Source organism: Ornithorhynchus anatinus, chromosome 1 (genome assembly GCF_004115215.2).
Source record: "Ornithorhynchus anatinus isolate Pmale09 chromosome 1, mOrnAna1.pri.v4, whole genome shotgun sequence".
In the NCBI taxonomy this organism is placed as follows: domain Eukaryota; kingdom Metazoa; phylum Chordata; class Mammalia; order Monotremata; family Ornithorhynchidae; genus Ornithorhynchus; species Ornithorhynchus anatinus.
This window is the reverse complement of record NC_041728.1, coordinates 39,155,643-39,179,347: the sequence shown is the minus strand read 5'-3', so window position 1 is coordinate 39,179,347 and position 23,705 is coordinate 39,155,643.

Here is a 23,705-nt window from a genome sequence, read left to right as displayed (position 1 = left end):
AGAGGTTGTGCCCTATCCAGTGTCTCTAAAGGGAAAGGGAGGAAAGAGCATCCCAAATGCTGGAACTGCAAGACTGGAATGCAAAAGTTCTGGAAAGTCTGGCATGGTGACCGGGAGCTAATGGGGGTTGGAGTTGAACAGGTGGTGATCGAGAAGAGAGCAGGGGGAGGTGAGAAGCAGGGTGCCCAAGGTGGAAGTCGTGAGCGGAGGTGGAAGGATGGCAGTGTGTTCTGTGGGGAAAAGGCGGAGTTGAGTGGCTATAGGGCCTCCTGGGTTCACTGACTCTCACACGATTCCATGGGGCTGTAATACAGGAAGCAGCTTGGGAAGAACCACAGGACTGGGAATTAGGAGACTTGGGGGTGTCTAATCCTGCCCCCGACTGCTTGCTCGCTGTGTGACTTTGGCCACGTCAAGTTCTCTGTGCCTCAATTCCTATATCTGTAAAATGGGGTTTTAAATATTCATTCTCCCTCCACTTAGATTATAAGCCCCATGGGGGACAGAGACTGCATTTGACTGATCTTGTCCCTACCTCAGCGCTTAGCACAGTGCTCAGTACAAAGTGTTATTGTTCTTCCGAAAGTAAGTTGTTTGCATACCTACCACCCACAGTCAACCATTACCTGGAGATTTATCTATGGGGAATAGTCACCATTTGAGAACGATGTTTTCTGGGCATGAGCTAAGGTGGGAGTCACCTCTCTGTGGAGGGGGCCTGGGTCTGTGGACATAGCCCACTGTAATGGGGTTACTTCCCCCAGGTCTGGGAAGTGTGCCAAATAGGAACAGAGCTCTCAACTTACCAAACAGTAGGTGTTTTGTGCAAGGGGCCAGGATGCAAGAACTATTGCCGGTCACAGGGACGAACAAGGTCCTGGTGGTTTTGGGGAATTCAAGTCCAGCGCCAGAGGAGCTCAGCCTCATAGAGCCTTTCGGAAGGAATTTGGGGCAGGAATGATCATCCCATTTGATACAGTAAGTTTGTTGTGGGTAGGGGTCGGAGGAGCAGAGTGGAGAAGCAGTGTGGCCTGGTGAATAGAGCCTGGGCCTGTGACTCAGAAAAGCCTGGATTATAGTCCTGGCTCTGCAACTTGTCTGCTGTGAGACCTTGGGCAAGTCACTTCATTTATCTGCACGTCAGCTATCTCATCTGTAAAATGGGGATTATGACTATGAGCACCCTGTGGGACATGAATCGGGTCCAATCTGATTACCTTGTTTCTACCCCAGCACTTAAAACAGTGCCTGGCACATAGTAAGTGCTTAACGGTATCTACCAACTCTTATATTGTATTCTCCCAAGCACTTAGTAATAATAATAATGATGGTATTTGTTAAGCATTTATGTGCCAAGCACTGTTCTAAACAATGGGGAAGGTACAAGGTAATCAGGTTGTCCCATGTGGGCCTCAAAGACTTAATCCCCATTTTACAGATGAGGTAACTGAGGTTCAGTGAAGTGACTTGTCCTAAATCACACAGTTGATAAGTGGCGGGGCGGGGATTAGAACCCATGACCTCTGACTCCCAAGCCCGTGCTCTTTCCACTAATCCATGCTGCTTCTACAGTGCTCTGCACACAGTAAGAGCTCAGTAAATGCAACTAGTTGACTGAGTGATGCAAAAACACTAAGGTGTGACTTGGAAAGGGGTGTGGCCTTAAATCACAGTCAGGGACAGAGCTTTTGTTCTGAAAGAAGAACAAAATCCTTATGCTGAGATATGGACTAAAGCAGGATGGTTGGGCGGAAGGGTGCAGTAGCTGGTAATGTACTCTGCGGGCATTGACAGTCTCTTGACAATATGCACTGAACAACTACTGTGTAGAGAACCTTGTTGGAAGAAGCGCTGGGGAATGAGTAATCAAATTAATGGACATGATCCCTGTCCCCAAGGAGCTTATCATTCAGTCAAGCAGAGGAATTTGAGTGCTTACTGTATGCAGAGTGCTATACTAAGAGCTTGGGAAAGTGTGGTATATAGCATATAGAATTTAAGGAGTTAGGAAGTTGTACAATGTTTTCATGTGGTCACCCTAATCTGCAGGAAGGCCTGGGGGTGTGGCTGGTGCCTGCGCCTAGGCTCCCAGAGAGAGTGGTGGCTCACTTTTTCTTCTCCTCACCTCTGCAGCTGCCTCTCCAGTAGCCCAGGTCCTCTGCTGTGCCCTTGAACCCAGCTGGAGAAAGGGGCAGATGGGAGGAAACAGCGGAGAGACGAGGAAACAGCAGAGAGACCAGGGCTCACAGAAGTGGCAGGTCTGAAATCTCCCAAAGAAGTCCTTGCACCCGGAAACAGCATTGCCACCTCTGACCAAATCCTGAGAAACATCAGCGAACCTGACCCACTTTGTGGGAGTTGCTGAGGGTACCCACTCCACCAGGATACCATCCTGGCTGATTTTGACTCTGGAGTCCAGGAAGAGACAAGTTGTGTGCTCTCCAGGTGAAATGGGCTTCCCTGCGGGTGCTCGAGAGCTAGACAATGCCAGGAGCGGTGTATTTGCGGCAAAGTTTTGTACAGGACTCAGGGACACCAGAGAGCATAGTCGGGACAATGCTGGGCCCGTCTGTTCCTGCTGGCCCGGAACTCTCTATCCCTTCACATCTCTCCATCTTCAAAGCCCAGTTAAAACCATATCCCCTCCAGGAAGCCTTCCTGGACTAATCTCTCATCTCTCCCTCCCCCCCCCATTTCCCTCCCACTTGTCATCTTTGCACTCCAGTCTGTATCCCCCAAGTTCTTAGGTTCTCACCCTGCACCCCCACCCCCAGCAAACACATGTGTTTGTGTATGTATGTGTATATATGTGTGTATGTGTATATATAATGTTGGTATTTGTTAAGTGCTCACTATGTGCAAAGCACTGTTTTAAGTGCTGGGGGAGATACAGGGTAATCAGGTTGTCCCACGTGAGGCTTACAGTTAATCCCCATTATATATATATATATACATATATATATATATATATATATGGCTTTTTTATCAGCTGCTTCTGTTTGTAATTTATTTTAGGGTCCTTCCCCATTAGACTGCAAGCTCCTTGAAGACAGGGATCTAATCTTCTAATACTATTGTACTCTCCCAAATGGTTAGTACAGTCCTCTGTAGTGAGTATTCTATTTATTCTTGATTCTATTTATTCTTGATTCTTTTTATTGCCATTGTTCTTGTCTGTCTGTCTCCCCCATTAGACTGTAAGCCCATCAAAGGGCAGGGACTGTCTCTATCTGTTACCGATTTGTACATTCCAAGTGCTTAGTACAGTGCTCTGCACATAGTAAGTGCTCAATAAATACTATTGAATGAATTGAATGAATGAATAAGTACTCAAAAAAGAGTATTCATTGAAGTAGCCAGAACAGAACATTACTGCCTTATTTTACTGTTGGGGAAATCAATCAGTGGTATTTACTGAGTGTTTATGCATGCAAAGCATTATACTAGTTTCTTGGGAGAGTACAATATAACAGAGTTGGTAGAAACATTTCCTGCCTACTTAGGCACTTTAGAGGGGAAGACAGACATTTTCACTTATGTACAACATATGTTTATCAGTGCTGTGTGACTGATGCTGGGGTGAATATCCAGGGCCTACAGGGTACAGGTCCAAGTGCATAGGTGATGAAATAGGGGGAAGAAGTAGAAGAAAAGAGGTCCTAATCAAGGAAGGCATCTTGGAGGAAATGTAATTTTAATAAGGCTTCAAAGATGGGGAGAAATGGTGGTCAGTTGTACAGTGGTCAGGGAAGGAGCTCCAGGACAGAGGGAGGATGTGGGCAAGGGGTTGGTTGTCAGATAGACGAGATTGAGGTACAGAAAGTAAATTGGCATTAGAAGATCAAAGTGGGCTGACTGGACTATAGTAGGAAATCAGGCAGGTAAGGTACAGGGAGAGCTGATTAGGTGCTTTAAAACCTATGGAGTTTTTATTTGATGTTGAAGGTGGATGGGCAGCCCCTGATGGTTCTTGAGAAGTGGGAAGCTGGAGACTGAATTTTTTTTTTATCATCGTTGGTATTTATTGAGCTTACTGTGGGCAGAGCACTGTATTAAGTGCTTGGGAGAGTATAATGTATATAACAGCATTCTCTTATACGATACAGTATTATGTTATACAATGCAACAGTACGATACAACAGAGTTAGTAGACACGTTCCCTGCCCACATTTAGAAAATTGATTCAGGCAGAGGAGTGAAGAAAGGACTGTGGTGGGCAGAGACATGAGGCAGGGTGGTTGGTAAGGAGGCTGATGCAAGAGTCAAAGTGGGGAATAAGTGCTTGAATCAGCCGACGGGAAAGGTCAGATTTTAGCCATGTTGTGAAGGTAGAACCACAAAATCTGGTGACAGATTGAATATGTGGGTTGAATGAGAGAGATGAGTTTAGGATAATGCCAAGATTTGGGAGTCGAGGATGTTGTGATGCTTTCCACAGTGATGGGAAAGTCAGTGGAAGATAGGATTTGAGTGGGAAGATGAGGAATTCTGTTTTTGGACATGTCTCAAGTTTGAGAGATGTCCCGAAGGCAGAAGGAAATGTTAGACTACAGAGAAGGACAGAGGTCAGGGCAGGAGCAGTAGATTTGGGAATCATTCAGATGTGGTAGTTGAAGCCAAGGGAGCAAATGAGTTCTCCAAGGGAGTGGGTGTAGATGGAGAACAGAAGGGGACCCTGAACTGAGCCTTGAGGGACTCCCACATTGAGCATTTGGGTGGCAGAGAAGGATCCTGTGAAAGGGATTGAGGAACATCCAGAGAGATAAGAGGTGAACAAAGAGATAGGAAATGGAACAGGAGAGGTTTAGTGACATGTCCAAGATCAGTTCATCAGTTGGAGCTTAAAGGCCTGGTTCTGGTACTAATGAGCCAGCCTTATCTTAGTTCAGGATTCCGCCAGGACATCAAGACTCAGTTCCAGTCCTCTCCTGCAAAGATGTGAGAGGATTCAAATTAGTGGCTGCCAATTTTCAAGCTGTTTATCACTCTCTTGGGTGCTAACATGTAACCGAAGGACATCTGGAAAGCAAGGCAGATAAAAAAATATGGAATTGGCCTGTGGGTGTTTGACTGGCCGTGCCGTCGAATATATTGCTGCTCTAGTTTACTGAAATTATGGGTCTCTGGAAGGGTCTCTGAGTTCGGAAACCCTGCCTGGGATATCACCCGGTGGAGTTGTCCAAAGGCAAACCGGAGAAAACTTGTGTGGCAAGGCAGCACCATTTTAATAATAATAATAACAATGGTATTTAAGTGCTTACTATGTGCCAGGCACTGTACTAAGCATCGGGGTACATACAAGAAACAATTGGTTGGACATGGTCACTGTCCCACATGGGACTCCCAGTCTTAATCCCCTTTTTACAGGGTCACTGAGGCCCAGAGAAGTAAAGTGACTGGCTCACGGTCACACAGCAGACAAGTGACAGAGCCAAAATTAGAACATAGGTCCTTCTGACTCCTAGGCCCATGCTTTATCCACCAGGCCACTCTGCTTCTAAAGCAACTTGAGAATGGCCCCAGAGAGACAAGTTCCTCTTCCCCTGCCCTCTGTCAGCTTGAGGGGTCTAAATCACCCTTCCACCTTAAGTGACCCTTTGACCAGCTTTATATTGGCCAGTCCAGTGTTCATGTTCCGGAGCCTCAGAGAGGGTCAGGGAGTCCCCAGCCTTGTGCTTGATAACCATACGTGTTCTGCAAACTTCTGCAAAGGATCTTTCCACTGGTGACCCTGCAGCACCATGGCTAAGCAGCATGGCATAGTGGATAGAGCCTGGGAATCAGAAGGCCATGGATTCTAACCCCGGCTCTACCACGTGTCGGCTGTGGGACCTTGAACAAGTCAGGTCACTTCTCTGGGCCTCACTTCCCTCATCTGTAAAATGGGGTTTGAGACTGTGAGCCCCATGTGGGACAGGGACCAATTTGTTTGTATCTACTCCAGCGCTTAGTACCCTGGCACATAGTAAGTACTTAACAAATACCGTAATTTTTTTTTAGGTTATGGGATGTGTGCTGCATTAGGTGCGCAGAGGGGTGTCCAGTATTCTTTAGGGTCGTCGATGGCCATTCTACTTCCACTTCTTGCTTGCTTGTGGACCTGGAGGTTCTCCACTATGATTTTTCTTTTCCTTTTTCCCTCCATAGCTACACGGAAGCTCCACAGAAGACTGGAGCCCCATGTGGGACAGGGACTGTGTCCACCTGATTGTTTCTTGTATTACCCCAGCGCTTAGTACAGTGCCTGGTACATAGTAAGTGCTTAGCAAATACCATTATTATTATTATTATTATTATAATGGTGCTTCCTTGCCACACAAGTCTTCTCCGGTTTGCCTTTGGACAACTCCACTAGGTGACATCCCAGGCGGGGTTTCCGAACTCAGATGGAGCCAGACATTATAATACTGGGATTTGGCTGGGAAAAGTTGTCGCCTGCCTCGCCCTCCCCAGTTCACTCCCTGCCCCCTCCCAGGGCCGGACTCTCCAAAATCCTGCTTTAATGTCTGGGAAGCCATGAACCCACAGTGACCTCATCCTCGTATACCTGCGTCAGCTCGCCAAGATTCCGAAGTAGCTCGGCTAAAATTAGACTCAGCGGCAAACAGCTCTGTGTGGACTTCAGGGACCTACGACTGGCTCCTGCCTGCCAGCCTCATGAAGTAGAATCGGTCCAGTCTGGAATATCAATCGGTGGTATTTATCGAGCACTTCTTAGGTGCAGAGCACTGTACTAAGCACTTGGAAGCAGCGTGGTCTAATGGGTAGAGACCAGACCTGGGAGTCAGAAGGACATGGGTACTAATCCTGGCTCTGCCTCTTGTCTGCTGGGTGACCTTGGACAAGTCACTTAACTTCTCTGTGCCTCAGCTACCTCATCTGTAAAATGGGGATTAAGATTGTGAGCCCCATATGGGACAGGGACTCTGTCCAAACTGATTTGCTTATATTCATCCCGGTACTTAATACAGTTCATGGCACACAGTAAGCATATAACAAATACCACAATGATTATTATTATTATTGTAGCTCCTGCCTACAAAGAGCTTACGGTGTAGAATGGACCCAGATCTTGCTACCAACTAGAGCAGGGGCAGAGTTGTGATGCTTCTCCTCAGCCTTCCTCCAGAGGATGCACCTTAGAAGCTAAAGGTTCACATCGAGCAGCGGCTTTATGTAACGACTTTTCCCCTTCCGAGGAAAACTTTCATCTGAACCAACACAGGGCTGGGGAGGGAATTGAGGAAGGTTGGCTTTTTTTTTTTTTCCTCAGGTTTGGGCCCCTGAACTTTAACACAGTGACACAGGCCAAACACAGTTTTGAAAAAAAATGATCTTTTGAGGGTACATTAGTCAAGTGTTATTGATTGCCATTTAGTTGTAGATGAATTTATAAAATGTTTCCTTCTTGCTATTAGGCTTGCCCTGTGTAGACGCCACCTATGCTATCCTACTCCTGCTTCCTCCTACCCAGGTTCTTTCTTTCCCAAGGGACCCATTAGCTTGTACCGGGCAATAGTGGATTCAGTAAGATTTCTCCGCAGACTGTTCTTTCCTAGAAATAATTCATGGAAAAGTCACAATCCAAGCTTAGAGTTTCCAAATAGAGCTCTGTTTTATAGAGTTTGAGGTGGCTGGTCTGTTCCTCCTTTGAATGCAGTGGTCGCTGCTCACCTAAATCAAACTTTTGGGGGTTTGGGTAATCTCAAGCAACATGAGCATCTGTCAGTGTTCCAGCAACCCTACAATAAAAGAAACTGTGTACCCTACTCTCTCTGTGCTCAGACAACCTCTACATAAACAGCCAATCCCACAAACTCAGTTCCCTCAGGCTGCCCTGAGGGTATAAATCAGCCTATGCTGTCCAACTTTGTCACTTTAGCAACAGCAAACCAGAACAGAGGGCTGGAAAAAACTCTCCAGGTGATAGAACACTTCATTTTCAAAGACTTAACAGTGGAAAACAAAATAAAAATACTGAAATTCTACAGCCAGGGCCCTAGTATAACTGGATTACATTTTCTCCCCACAAGAAATTAGTAAGACTAAGATTGTATCTGGGAGGGGTTTTGAGTTAAAATAGCAGCTAAGTAGCTAAGCAAGTTACCTTCAACTCCTACAAGCTGTTGGGAATCTATGCAGTCTAAGCCGGACCTCGCCGTCTCAAAGTCTGCATGTAATTCCTAGGAGGGGAAGAGTTTCATTTTAAAGCTAAAATTTGCAGAGCCACCATGACTGATCTTATTGCCTCAGGAGCTCCCTTCCCTTCTGCCCATGAAGATGGCTAGAGCCACGCCACATCTGCGGTGTGCATGCTTGCTGAAGGGGGAGTCCAGGAGAAGCATTTAAATCCATCGTTTTGGCTTCTGCTGTCTTCCTGGTACAAGCCTGGGACCACACCAGGAGCGTTTGGTTTCCACCATGGTCACCTATGGTTAAAATGACTGTTCATCTCCCTTCCTGGCACTCACCAGTCAGTCGTATTTACTGAGCGCTTACTGTGTGCAGAGCAGTGTAGTAAGCATTTGGGAGAGTGCAATGTAACAAAATAGACACATTCCCTGCCCACAGTAAGTTTACAGGCTAGAGGGTGATAATTACAAGCCTGCATGAGAGCTTCACTTCTGCCCTGGTGGAAGTTTGAAATCCATATGAAAAGAGATTCGTTCACAAATCACTATCATTGGCTGGTCCAAAAGTCAGCCCTGGGATTTTTCGAGGCGGGTCGGGGTGGGAGGAGCAAGGTGAGATTTCCCATGAAACTGATTGTCCGGTCTGAATAACTAGTTGTAGTATTAGTAATACTAATGCTAGCATCTACTGAGCACTCACCTTGTGTGGTGTACTGTACTAGACGTTTGGGAAATATGGAAAGTGACATGTTTCCTGCCACCCAAGGGGCTTCCGCTCTTAATGGGAGAGATGAATGTAAAAATATTTACAATCAATCAATAGTATGTATTGAGCGCTTACTATGTGCAGAGCACTGCACTAATTCCTTGGGAGAGTACGATACAACCGAATTAGCAGACATGTGAAGAGAAGCAGCATGGCCTAGTGGATAGAGCACAGTCCTGGGAGACAGAAAGACCGGGTTCTTATCCCGGCTCTGCTGCTTGTCTGCTGTGACGCGATGGGCAAGTCACTTAATTTCTCTGTGCCTCAGTTACCTCATCTGTAAAATGGGGATTAAGACTGTGACCCCCCACATGAGACAGGGAAGGTGATTAGCTTGTATCTACCCCAGTGCTTAGAACAGTACTTGACACATAGTAAGTGCTTAACCAATACCATCATCATCATCATCGTATAAGGACATTAAGACACAGAAAAGTTAAACCACTTGCCCAAGGTCACACAGTAGGCAAGTAATGGAGCTGGGCTTGGAACCCAGGTCCCCTGTTTCCCAGTTCTGCCCAGCATTTCTACCCAGATAGCCGCTGTGCAGTGGACTTCTAAGACACTAAGAGAAGGGAAGAGAGAAGTCAGTAGCCAAAGTGGGAATGAGCCCCAGTCCTCCTGATTCCTGCTGCAGTGCTCAGGCAAGGTAAAAACTTTTTCTCCCAAGAAAGAGTGAACTATTTCCTTTTTCTGGACCAGGGCCTTTAATGGGGGCAGTGGAGCCTTAGAGCATTACAGCGAATTGATTCCGAGGGCCTGGCTCCCCAAACCGCCGAGGGACTTCAGCTGTTGGTTGAGGCCCCTGATGCCCATTCAGGGAAGAGATCAACCTTGGGTAGTGACTCACTGGGACTTTGAGGCATGTCTTTCCATGATGAGGCAGCCATCCACAGTGGAAAAGTCACCTCCTTGGGGGATTTTTGTCTCTCGCCATCTGCAGTTGCTCATTCTGTCACCGCAAATTGCCCACCCTCCTCTTCCCCTTTTCTTTAAATCCTCGGAAACCCTATCTTGAGGAGTCGAGTCTAGGGGATCGAATCCAACGACTGTGGTGATTGAGGCCGAGCTCAGGGAGCACGTGTATCTGGCCTCCTCCCTGTTCCCAGTACCCTGCTCTTCTGACGGAGGTCAAAGAGAAGCGGAGGGTGAATTCGATCTTCATCTTCTTGTCCCAGCAGCGGCTGGTGACCGAGTTTAGGTTTGGGATTGCCAGACACAACCAGAGTTCAATGGGAAGCTCAAAGTGGACTGAGGAAGCCGAGTGGCTACAGGCTCCAAAATTGGGCCAGGATGGAGTTAGCTGGAAGGAGTCTTTACAGTCCTCTAGACCGTAAGCTCGTCACTTAGGTTGTAAGCTCGTTTGGGGCAGGGAATATGTCTGTTATATTGTTATATCGTACTGCACTTAGCATAGGGCTCTGCACACAGTGAACACTTAATAAGTGTGATTGACTAACCAATTGAGATGACGACCGCTTTCGTGTCATACCGGAAAGCCGGACCTCGCCGTCTCAAAGCCTGCATGTAATTCCTAGGAGGGGAAGAGTTTCATTTTAAAGCTAAAATTTGACAGACCCCGGGAGGCCGAATCTGACCCTTCAAGCGTCACTGCGGCTCCTGAATGTGGGGCCTCTCTCTTTGGCAACGCTTCCAGCAGTGGTGCCCCAGTGCCCTCTTTTGGTGAATGCTTCCTCCTTTTATTCTGAAGGCAAATACGGTATTTCCCTGTTTTTAATGGAGCAGTCCAGGGAGGGCAGGGCCTTGATTACTGTAGCAACTTCCTTGCTGACCTCCCTGCCTCTTATATTTCCCCATTCCAGGCCATACTTCACTCTGCTACCCGATTCATTTTCCTACAAAAATGTTGAGGCCATGTTTCCCCACTTCTCAAGAAACTCCAGGGATTGCCCATCCACGTCCACCTCAAACAAAAACTCTTCATCATTGGCTTTAAAGCACGCAATCACCCTGCCCCCTCCTACCTCACCTAGCTACTCCCCTGCTATAACCCAGCCTGCTCACCTAGCTCCTCTAATGTTAACTATCTCACTGTGCCTAGATGTCATCTATCTCGCCGCCGACCTCTCACCCACATTCTGCCTCTGGTCTGGAACAACCTCCCTCCACCCATATGACAGACAATTACTCTTCCCCACCTTCAAAGCCTTATTGAAAGCATATCTCCAAGAAGCCTTCCCTAACTAAGCCTTCTTTTCCTCTTCTCTTTCTTCCTTCTGTGTCAACCTGACTTGCTCCCATTATTCATCCCCACTCCTGGTCCCCCAATTCTCAGGTACATATCTGTAATTTATTTATCATTTCTATTAATGTCTCTCTCCTCCTCTAGACTGTAAGCTCGTTTGGGCAGGGAACGTGTCTGTTTATTGTTATAACATACTCTCCCAAGGGCTTAATACAGTGCTCTGCAAGAGCTGTGCTTCAATCCCCAAGTGTTTCAATCCTCCCATCTTCCCTCTAATGCTGACAAATTAATTGCTGAGATCTTGTCCCCCATTTCCCAGGACTACTGCAGGCAGTGGGAATGGAGATGAAAGAGAGGATCTGCACATAGTAAGACCTTAATCATTGCTATTGATCAATTGATCTGGAAGACTATGGAGGATTTAGTGATAGACGGGATTGGGTGGAGAAGAATGAATGAAAGGGAGGATGATGATGTTGTTGATTTCAGACTAATAATTGGAGAAATAGAGAAGAAGCATGGCCTAGAGGAAAGAGCACAGCTTTGGGAATTGGAGACATGGGTTCTATTCCTGGTTTTGCCATTTGCCTGTGTGGGACCTTGGGCCCGTCACCTAGCTTCCCTGTGCCTCAATTTCCTCATCTGCAAAGTGGGGATTAAATATCTATCCTCCCTCCTTCTTGGACTTGGAGCTTCCTGTGGAACAGGGACTGTGTCTGATCAGAGAGTATTGCATCGACCCCAGAACTTGGCACATGGTGAGTGCTTCATGAGGACCATAGTTGTTATTATGATGTTGATGGGGAAGTTGAGAAGAGGTAAAGGTCAGAGAGGGAAGTCAATGAAGGGAAGGAGAGAGATAAAGGAATATCAAAATATGGAAGGTTTTAGGGCACTCAAGAACCCTTCTGTCTTGCTATATTTAGCTGCAGCATTGTTATCTGGGAGAGAGAGACTGTGTGTGTGTATTCTCAGCTGCGAGACTTTTCTGCCTTACAGAGTCCTGAGCATTTCCAGATCCCCTCTTTCCTGCATACCATCCATAGGAACACACAGCCTGACTCCCTCTTTCCCCCATAGGAGCATACAGCCTGGTTCTCTGTCGCTGCCCAGAGGAGGACACAGCCTGGCTCCCTCTCTCTTAGCCCTCCTTTCCTCTTCTCCCACTTCCTTCTGTGTCTCCCTGATTTGCTCACTGATTTGCCCCATCCCAGCCCCACTTATGGACATATCTGGAATTTATTAATTTCCGGTCATGTCTGTCTCCTTCTAGCTCGTTGTGGGAAGGGAATGGGTTTATTGTTTATATTTTACTCTCCCAACTGCTTAATACAGTGCTCTGCACACAGTAAGTGCTCAATAAATACGATTGACTGACTGATTCTCTCAGACGGCAGCCTCGTCTCGGATCTTAAAGAAAGGCCCGTTTCCCACCAGGCGCCAGACTGCAGGCTTCTGCTAGGAAGAGCGAGAAGAGACCACCTAGAGTTTCTGGCCCAAGACAAACATTCCCAGCTTTGTCCCTGTGTCTTTCCACTGGGAGAACCCAGGATTTTTTCTGGTGCCACCCCTTCCCCCTGCTCTTCTAGGCTTCTCCTACACAGAACCGTCTCCTCGGCGGGGTTGTAAATGAATCCAGCTGTTCCTATGACGACGGCCTGGCCCAGGGCCGCAATGACGCCAGCCCCGGATTTGAAGCCCGTTTGCTGTACCAGAGTCTGTTTGTTTTGGTTTTGGTCGTGTTTGTGTTTTTGGAGAGAAACCTCTCAGCCGATTGGCTGCAGGGGACTGGAGGTGGAATCCCCAGGATGCTGGCAGAGCTGATACTTGCCTAGGCAAGGTTCTCCTGGCAGATGAAGGACTCCGTGGGTATTTCCCTAATTATAGTAGCAAGAGCAAGAAGAGCCCAGTTCAATGATCAAATCCATCCTCATCCAGGATAGGACACAGCCTCCAAAGAGACAAGGTGCCAGATCGTTAACTAATGTGCTGATATTTTTGCTTTTGTTTACTGGTACTGTTTTTACTCCTTGTTAACGAGGCCGATCGTTTCTCGAGTGCCAACCCTCAGTGTGTTTCATCTGAGGAGTCCGGCATTCTTCATCAGCATCAGAGCATTAACCCACTTGGTGAGAAGCTGCAGGAACTCTTTTGTAAACAGCCAAGCAGAGGTGAAGTGGTTTGACCCACGAGTTGGAGCTAGAGTGTAACCATTCTTATCCCCAAGGACACTGTCCTCCACTCACCAAACATTTAAAAGCAAGATAATATTTCTTCTTAAGTGAGACCCTTGCCCCAAGGAGCCAGAAAAACTGAAAATCAATCAATCAATGGTGTGTTCTGAGTGCTTACTGTGTGCAAAGCACTGTATTAAGCACACGAGGATTAGTGAGCCTTAGGGGCCAGGGTCCCCCATCCACTCCTCTAAGGTCCTCATCTGTTGCCAAACACTTCAGTCTTCAGGAGCATCAGTTCTCACAGCTGGAGAAGGAAGGGCAAGAGATTGCAGGCAAGTCTTTTTGTTTGTTTGTTTTGGGGAGGACAAAACACTCTCTCAAACTCTGGGACAGTATGAGAATTGATTCAACTGTGTCCACACTTCAAGAAGATGGTCCTCAAGGCCAGGGTGATGCAATGAGCAGCCTCTGTTTGGAGTGTAATAGTCGGTCAGATTTATGTAGAGTACAATCCTGTGGACAGGGAATGTGTCTCTTTATTGTTGTGCTCTCCCAAGCACTGGGTACAGTGCTTTGCACACAGTAAGCTCTCAGTAAATGACTGAATGAATGGTAGATACATCCCCTGCCCACACCAAGCTTTCGGTCTAGAGGGGGAGACAGGAATTGATATAAATAAAGAATTTAAAGATATGTACATAAGTGCTGTGGGGTTGAGGGTGGGATGAATTCCAAATGCCCAAAGGGTTCAGAGGCATTGAAAAGAGAGTGGAAAATGTGGATGTGTCAGAGAGAGGAGGCGTGGGGCCATGAGATAACACCGCCCCTCATCCTCCATCCTCCTTCCCCTTCCCCTGGTATTGCCTTTTCACCAAAAATGCCAAAGAGCACAAGTTTCCCAAAAGAGCAGTCTAAAAAAGGTTGGTGGGAGATTCTGTCCAGGAGTTAACCCCAAGCTTGACCTCTAGGTTTGGAAAAAGCCGAGGCTTCCTTGTCCCTACCAGTGGCCAACAGACGGCAGAGAAGCTCAAGGCTGGAGCTGGGGAAGCCAGGCTGAGTGAGGGGTCAAATTTCCAGGCACCAAAAGAAAGTTCTGCTCAGGGAAAATAGAGGTCTGTAGGAACATTTATGTGTGCGTGGGAGGAGGGCTGGCTGGGTGGAACTCTTTCTCCCTTCCCCAAAGGGTGAGGGGTCTTTAGCTGCAAAGGAGGCATTCCTTTCTTCAGTCTTTGCCTAGGCAAAGATCCCGTGCCCCAGAGAGATCAGGTAAGACTGTAAACTCCTTGTGGGCAAGGATTGTGTCTACCAACTGCAGTGTCCTCTCCCAAGTACTTAGTACAGCACTCTGCACACAGTAAGCGCTCAGTAAATACTATCAATGGATTGATCAGATAGCTCAGTTTTGGAGGAAGAGCTCCCCAGCCTCTGAAGGGAGGAGATGAGATGCCCTAACAGTCCATTCTTATGTAGCAGCTAAAACTGTTGGTATTTTCCTATCAGACTCTTCCCTTCTACCCCATCACATTCCCTCCTCTCCCTGTCCTCAATCCTGCATGTGCTGGCCTGGTTCCCCCAACTAATTAGAAGCAGACATTCATACCAGTCTCTCGCCTCAGTCAAAAAGCCAGCTTCGGTGGTTTGGGAGACGTGCAAGCTTTCGACCACCTTCCTACCCCCATTAACTCTAACAGAGTACGGAGTGAGGATTGTAGGATTCAGTACCATCGCCAGTCAATGAATTGTGTCCCGGCCTGACCTCGCCGAGGGGCTATTGTGTTCTGTCACTGTCGTCACTCTCAGCTGCTTGGCCTGACTCCGTAGCTGCGTCTGGCTCACATGAGAACTACTGTTCCTTAGCTACAGCCTCTCCTCCCAGTGCGGCCTCCACTGAAGCACACAGTGCAGCTTATGGAGATCAATAGCACAATCAGTTATATTTATGAAACACTTACTGTGTGCAGAGCACTGTTCTAAGTGCCTGGGAGAATACTACACAACAATATAACAAACACATTCCCTGCCCATGGTGAGTTTACAGTCTAGAGGGGGAGACAGACATTAATATACAGAAATAGAGATGCGACATGCTTTAGTGGATAGAGCACAGGCCTGGGAGTTAGAAGGACCTGGGTTCTAATCTCAGCTCCTCCCCTCGTCTGCTATATGACCTTGGGAAAGTCACTTCACTTCTCTGGGCCTCAGTTACCTCATCTGTCAAATTGGGATTAAGATTGTGAGCCCCATGTATCGATCTCAGTGCTTAGTATCGTGCTTGGCACAGAGTAAGTGCTTAACAAATACCACTATTATTATTATTATTATTATTACAAATTACAGCTACGTACATAATTGCGGTGGAGCTAGGGGCGGGGGTGGTGAATCAATGGAGCAGGTCAGGGTGACACTGAAGGGAGTGCAAAAGGCAGTAATGAGGGCTTAGTCAGGGAAGGCCTCTTGGAGGAGATGTGCCTTCAATAAGGCTCTGAAGGTCAGGAGAGTCAGGAGAGCAATTGCCTGTCGGATTTGAAAAGGGAGGATGTTCCAAGCCAGAGGCAGGATGTGGGCGAGAGGTCAAAAGTGAGAAAGATGAGATCGAAGTACAGTGAGTAGGCGGGCATTAGAGGAGTGACGTGTGCAGGCTGGGTTGTAGTAGGAGTGTAGCGAGGTGAGGTAGGAAGGGGCAAGGTGATGATTGAGTACTTTAAAGCCAATGGTGAGAAGTTTCTTTTGGATGTGGAGGTAGATGGGCTCTTGAGGTTCTTGAGGAGTGGGGAAACTTGGACTGAACGTTTTTGTAATAGTAATAATTATTAGACTTTTTAAGTGCTTACTATGTACCAAGCATTGTTCTAAGTGCTCGGATAGATACAAGTTAATCAGGTTGGACATAGTCCCTATCTCACATGGGGCTCACACTCTTAATCCCCATTTTAGAAACGAGGTAACCGAGGCCCAGAGAAGTTAAATGACTTGCCCAAGGTCACCCGGCATGCATGTGGTGGAGTCGGGATTAGAACCCAGATCCTTAAGACTCCCAGGCCCGTGCTCTATCCACTGAGCCACCCCGGATCATTTTTGTAGAAAAATGATCCGGGCAGCAGAGTGAACTATGGACTGGAGAGGGGAGAGACAGGAACCAGATAGGTCAGCAAGGAAGCTGATAGAGTAATCAGGGGAAATCAATCAGTCAAGCATTGGTATTTATTGAGGGCTTACTATTTGCAAAGCACTGAACTAAGCATGTGGGAAGGTACAATATAATAGAGTTGTTAAATGGGATCCCAGCCCACAAGCAGCTTAGGGGCTACAAGGGGAGAAAGATGTTAAAATAAACTACAACTAGAATAATAGTTTTGATTGACTGCTTTCCTTGTGCTAAGTACTGAGCTAAGTACGCTAAGAGGAACCCGAACTGTCCAGGTACCATAAGAAGTTGCGGTGCTCCCATACCTGTGACACGCTCTCTATGCTTAAAGGTACTCAAGGATCATCTATGCCACCCACCCTCTTCTGCCCACCAAAGGCTTGTCGTTCAATCGATTGATCAAAGGAATTTATGAAACATTTACCATGTTCAGAGCGCAGTATAAGCACCATTCAGACTCTCACCAGAGCTCAGCCCAAAGGCAAGAGGGCAGAAACTAAGCTGGGACGCACTGAGGGGAGCTGAGAATGGTAGCCACAGAAGGGGGCATGTCTGTGGTCATTTCCACAACGGGCAGGCCCTTAGCGTAGCCCTAGGGAGCCCTCTTGAGTTGTAAGTGAATCAACCAGGGTTGGAACTGAGAAATTAAAAGGAGAGAGATTGTCTTTCCAGTTACTATCTCAATTTCTCTTCTTTGCCGGGAAGAGAATCAGCTCAGCCATATATAAAAAAATGCCCTTAATCTTTGATGCCCTCCTTTCCTCTTCACCCACTCCCTTCTGCGTCACCTTAATAATAATAATAATAATAATGTTGGTACTTGTTAAGCGCTTACAATGTGCCAGGCACTGTTCTAAGCGCTGGGGTAGATACAAGGTAATCAGGTTGTCCCATGTGGGGCTTACAGTATTAATCCCATTTTACAGATGAGGGAACTGAGGTACAGAGAAGTTAAGTGACTTGCCCAAAGTCACACAGCTGACATGTGAGAGAGGCAGGATTAGAACCCATGACCTCTGACTCCCAAGCCAGGGCTCTTACCACTAAGCTACGCTGCTTCTCTTATTCTCCTTTTATTCTTCCCTCCTCCCAGACCCATGGCACTTAAGTACATATCTGTAATTTTGTTTATATTGTCTGTCCCCCCCATTCATTCCTCATTCAATCATATTTATTGAGAGCTTACTGTGTGCAGAGAACTGTATTCATTCATTCAATTGTATTTATTGAGTGCTTACTGTGTGCAGAGCACTGTACTAAGCGCTTGGAAAGTACAATTCAGCAAAGAGACAATCCCTACCCAACAATGGGCTCACAGTCTAGAAAGGGGAAGACAGATGACAAACAAGTAGACAGGCATCAATATGAATAAATAGAATTATAGGTCTATGCACATCATTAATAAAATTAATAGAATGATAAATATGTACATATATACACAAGTGCTGTGGGGCAGGGAGGGGGGTAGAGCAGAAGGAGGGAGTTGGGGTGATGGAGAAGTGAAGGGAAGCAGAGAAAAAGGGGGGATTAGTCTGGGAAGGCCTCCTGGAGGAGGTGAGCTTTCAATAGGGCTTTGAAGGGGGGAAGAGAGTTAGTTTGGCAGATGTGAGGAGAGAGGGAATTCCGGGCCAGGGGAAGGACATGGGCCGGGGTCGACGGCAGGACAGGGGAGAACCTAGCACAATGAGGAGATCAGCTGCAGAGGTACAGAGTGTGCGGGCGTCGCTGCAGAAGGAGAGAAGGGAGGTGAGGTAGGAGGGGGCGAGGTGATGGAGAGCTTTGAAGCCAACAGTGAGGAGTTTTTGCTTAGTTCGTTGTAGACAGGAAATAGGTCTGTTATAGTGTTACATTGTCCTCTCCCACACGCTTAGTACAGTGCTCTGCACACCATAAGCACTCAATAAGTATGACTGATTGCCCTCCTCTGAAACCGAATCTGACTGTCCAAACCTGTAGCTGCAGCATTTAAGTCACGCAGACTCCTCAGAAGCTAACTGCAAGAGGTCAGAGGGGAAGGGAAAAAGGAAGAATATCGGGGGATGCCGAGTGACTGTTCACAGCCTGGTGTAGTGGATAGAGCACGGGCCTGGGAGTCAGAAGGTCATGGGTTCTAATCCCGGCTCTGCCACTTGTCTTCTGGGTGATTTGGGGCAGCCCCTTAACTTCTCTGTGCCTGTTACCTCATCTGGAAAATGGGGATTAAGAGTGCGAGCCCCATGCGGGACAGGGACTGTGTCCAACTTGATTTGCTCGTATCTACTCCAGGGCCTGGCACGTAGTAAGCGCTTCACAGCTACCATCCTTATTATTATTAGACATTTCCTTGAGACGGTGGGTGACAAGTGAAAAAGGCTCGGTGCCCCCGAGCCAGCCAGGACCTCGTCAGGGTCACAGCTCAGCCCTCTTCCAGAAGGGGGCAGAGCTGCTGCACCTACGGTCTTCCTCTGTAGGGGTGATGGAGGAGACAGGCCAGAAGGTGAAACCATTCATTCAGTAGTATTTATTGAGCGCTTACTATGTGCAGAGCACTGTACTAAGCGCTTGGAATGTACAATTCGGCAACAGATAGAGACAATCCCTGCCCATTGACGGGCTCACAGTCTAATCGGGGGAGACAGACGGACAAAAACAAGACAGCATAATCACGATAAATAGAATCAAGGGGATGTACGGCCTCTGGTTTCTTCGTTTGATCTGGGTGTGGGGAGAGGAACCCGGTGTGGAAGGGATGGCCTAGCAATACGAAGACTTAGGAAAATGAAGTCTGGATCAGCATGGAGGGAAAAGGAAACCCTAGAATAAACGAGGGCGGAGAAAACTCTTCTCCTGAATAGAGACCCACCTCTTATATCCCCAGCAAGGGCTTTGGGAAGTTTCTCAACTTCTCCACAACAGAACAGCCTCCTCCTCTAAGAAAATGCCTTTGGACTGTGGATTGATTCTAACCTGGTTTTCCGTGACAGTAGGTAACAAGAAAGAGTCACTGGTAGTCAAGATACAGTCCCAGAAGAGGATACTTTATCCTTTGGAAATACCACCCGGTGGAATCCCTGAGGCCTGCAACTCTGCCAGATGAGAAGTTATGCCGGGTTGGGATTTGAGTGTCAGGGGATATTACTAAAGGAATCCCCCCCTCCCCCTCGAGGGGGTGCTTGAGGGATTGGAAGGTCATGACTTGAGGGAGCTCAGTTATGAGTCAGGAAGAGAAGGCTCGAAACTGTTAGGAGCTATTAGGACCAGATTTATCTTCATTCCCTCCTTTCTCCTCCATCATCTTGGGGGAAGCCTTCCCTGACTAAGCCCTCATTTCCTCTTTTCCCCCTCCCTTCTGCATCACCTCGACTCGCTCCCTTTATTCACCACCCCCACACCCAGCTCCACGGCACTTATGTACATATCTATAATCTATATCAATATCTGTCTCCTCTGTCTAGACTGTAAGCGCATTGTGGGCAGGGAATGTGTCTTATTATATTGCTGTGTTGTACTCTCCCAAGTGCTTAGTAGAGTGGCCTGCACACAATAAGCACTCAACAAATATGGTTAATTGATTTGACCGTCTTCCTCTCCTTTCTGCCCTCTCCCCTCTCCTACCACTGATCCCCTTTATCCAGAAGGAACAGCAACTGTGACTAAATGGATCTAGTCAAGAAATGTCCTCTTTAATGAGTTCTTATTATAATTGTTGTATGGCTTGAAATCCAACCTGCTGATATCATTAGGCAGGATAATAATGTTTCTGGGGTTTCTGTATGACTGCCTGAAAAAGTGCGACTTTTGGCTAGGGCCAACAGGAGATGGCCCCTCAGCCAAATCAGCTGATCAGCGGTATTTATTGAGAGCTTATTATATGCATAACACTTGGGAGAATGAGATTAAACAGAGCTAGTTGGTAGAAACATTCCCTGCCCAAAATGGTGGTAGCATATCATCAGGGAAGAGAAGGAAGAGGAGCAGGAAGAGGAAGGTTTATGCGCTCTGCCTCTTCAGCAGCAGCAGTAATTGAAAATAGAAAAGCAGCTAGGCCCAGGGGAAGGAGCACAGGCCTGGGAATCAGAGGACCTGGGTTCCAATCCCCGAGCTACCGCTTGCCTCATTGCTTCGTGTGGGTCCTTGGACAAGTCATAAATCACCGAGAAGCAACATGGCCTAGTGAATAGAGCCCAGGCTGCAGCTCAGAGACCTGGGTTCCGATCCCAGCTCTGCCACCTGTCTGCTGTGTGACCTTGACAAGTCAGTACTTCTATGTCTCAGCTACCTCATCTGTAAAATAGAAATTTGGTTGTGGGACATGAACTGTGTCCAATTCGATTAGCTTGTATCTACCCCAGTGCTCAGTAGAGTGCCTGGCACATAGTGAGCACTTAACAAATGCCACAAAAAAAAACCGACCTCCGAGCCTCAGTTTTCTGATCAAGTTACCTTTCTCTCCCTCCTTAAACTGAACCCCATGTGAGACAGGGACTGTGTCTGATCTGATTACATTGTATTTACCCCAGCATTTGGGACACTAGAGATGCTTGACAAATACCTGTTATTACTGTTATTATTACAGGAAGCAGCATGGGGTAGTGGATAGAGCACGGGCCTGGGAGCCAGAGGGATCTGGGTCCTAATCCCGGCTCCACCGCTTGTCTTCTGGGTGACCTTAGGCAAGTCACTTCACTTCTCTGTGCCTCAGTTACCTCATCTGTAAAATGGGGATTAAGACTGTGAGCCCCATGTGGGACAGGGACTGTGTCCAACCTGATTACCTTTTATCTTCTCCAGGGCTTAGAAAAGTATTTGACACATAGTAAGTGCTTAACAAAAGCCATCAGTATTATTACTATTGCCTCCAACACCACCATGGCTAAACAAACTGGCCTTTACAGGGGAAGAAGGAGGTGTACGAATGGGAGTTCCTGGCTCTACCAGCCGTGGTGGCCACTCCAATTGTGTCAGAATTTCCAATTCACACATGGTGCCAGATGGGTCTTCACTTGGGACATTAGCAGATTCGGTGGATGCTGGTGGCAGCAAGTGAGTTTCCTCTTTTTCTTTTCTTTCCTCCCTCCCTCTATCTCCCTCTCTCTGCTCCCCCTTTCTCTTCCCTTCCCCCTCTCCCCTTTAGTTCCTCTTTCTTGGCCCCCTTCCCTTTTCTTTTCCCCTCTCCCCCTCTCCATTCTCCCCTGTCTCACTTCCCTTCTGTCTCTCTCTCTCTCCCTCCTGCGCTCTCTCTGCCCTTTACTTTTTCTCCTTCTGGCCTTATTCCCTGAAGGCCCCACCCCCGTCTCATCTTTAGCCTATTATGCAGAACTACAGGGAAGCCAAAGAGAATGTCTTTGAGCTTTTCTATTAATACGGAGGGCCAGGATTCCAAATGCTACAGTCAGTTATGTTTCCTTTACCTATAATAATTCAGCACTGACCACCAAGCATGGAGACCTGTCTTGTTGGGGAACAGTAGTTCTTAGCTGCTGTATCCACCAAGTGTTAAAACGTTAAAGGAGTCGGTCCTGTAGAGAGTTCTGGAATCTGGTTTATAGTAATAATTTTTTGAGTACTTGAAGTTGCTTTTCAGACATCCTTAATTAGTTAATCCTCACAGTGCTCTATTGTAACTTAAGAGGTGGTTTAGAATTGGATTTTTACCCCTGTGCTGTGCTTATGGGAAATGAAGGCTCCAGCCGGCAAGTAAGTGACTTGCTCAAGGACTCACAAAGAAAATCATCTGTTGGCCTGAAGGTTTGGACTTCAAGTTCCAATTGTTTAGCGCACTAAACCTCATTGCTTCCCCTGGCTGGATTTATTCATCTCTTTGGGCTAATTGATTTTTTTTTTTTTTGATCTTCGGAGATTTCCATTTGGAGACTTTGACACCGGCTGCTGGCAGCTTCACCTGCCGTCTGCTCCTGCAGAGAGGCAGGGCTTGGGTCTCTCAAATATGAGATGATTAATTGTGTCCCCTTCCGTCAGGCCATCTGCAGTACAGGAAATTTTTTATATTGGCCCTGGGAAAAGACGCCCTCAACCAACGTATCATCAAATCTGAGATGCTCTGGGTGAGGGGTAGAGGAGAAGGATACACAGGGTGGAAAGGGAAGAGTTGGAAGGAACACTTGGCTAAGGTCCTGGTGCCACTCTGAGGTCTCTTTCACACTGGGAAGCAGCAAGGTCCTATTGGAAAGAGACTGGGTCTGAGAATTAGAGGACCTACATTATTTTTATTAATAATAATAATAATGATAATGGTATTTGTTAAGCGCTTACTATGTGCCAAGCACTGCTCTAAGCACTGGGGTAGATAAAGGTAATCAAGTTGTCCCACGTGGGGCTCACAATCTTAATCCTCATTTTACAGATGAGGTAGTTGAGGCACAGAGAAGCTAAGCGACTTGCCCAAGGTCACACAGCAGACAAATGGCGGAACCGGGATTAGAACCCACATCCTATGACTTCCAAGCCCTTGCTCTTTCCACTAAGCTGCTTCTCAATTCTGATCCCGACTCTGCCACTCGTCTGCTGTTGGATCTTGAACAAGTCACAAATTTTCTCTGACTCAGTTTCCTCTTCTATAAAATGGGAATTAAATCCTACTGTCTCCTACTTAGACTGTGAGCCCTTTGTGGGCCAGGGACTGTGTCCAACTGGATTATCTTGTATCCATCCCAGTGCTTAGAGCAGTGCTTGACACATAGTATTATTCTGATTACTTTCTCCAACTGAATCAAAAAATTTAAATCAGTAGTATTTATTGACCACTTACTATGTGCAGGGCACTGTACTTTCTACATTTAACAGATATGTAGCACAAACTCCCAATTTATTTTGGTGGGGTGAGTGGAAGGTACGGGGAGGGTAAAGGGACTCACCGTATTGGGAAGCTGAAGCACAGATGGAGGTCTGGGAGGCAGAAGGAATGGGTTCTAATCCCACTTCTGCCACTTGTCTGCTGTGTGACCTTGGGCAAGTCGCTTCACTTCTCTATGCCTCAGTTACCTCATCTGTAAAATGGGGATTAAGATGGTGAGCTCCTTGTGGGACAGGGACTGTGTCCAACTCAACGTTCTTATATCCACCCCGTCACTTGTGTGTACTTAGTACCATTATGCATCAGGCACATAGTTAAACGCTTAACAAATGCTATTGTTGTTATTATTATTAATAATATTAATAAACGGCTCCTCCCGGGAGCTTCACTGCAGTGAGTCCTGAAAATAATACTTGTGGCATTTAAGTGCTCACTATGTGCCATGCACTTTACTAAGCCCTGGGTGTAAATACAATATAAGATAGG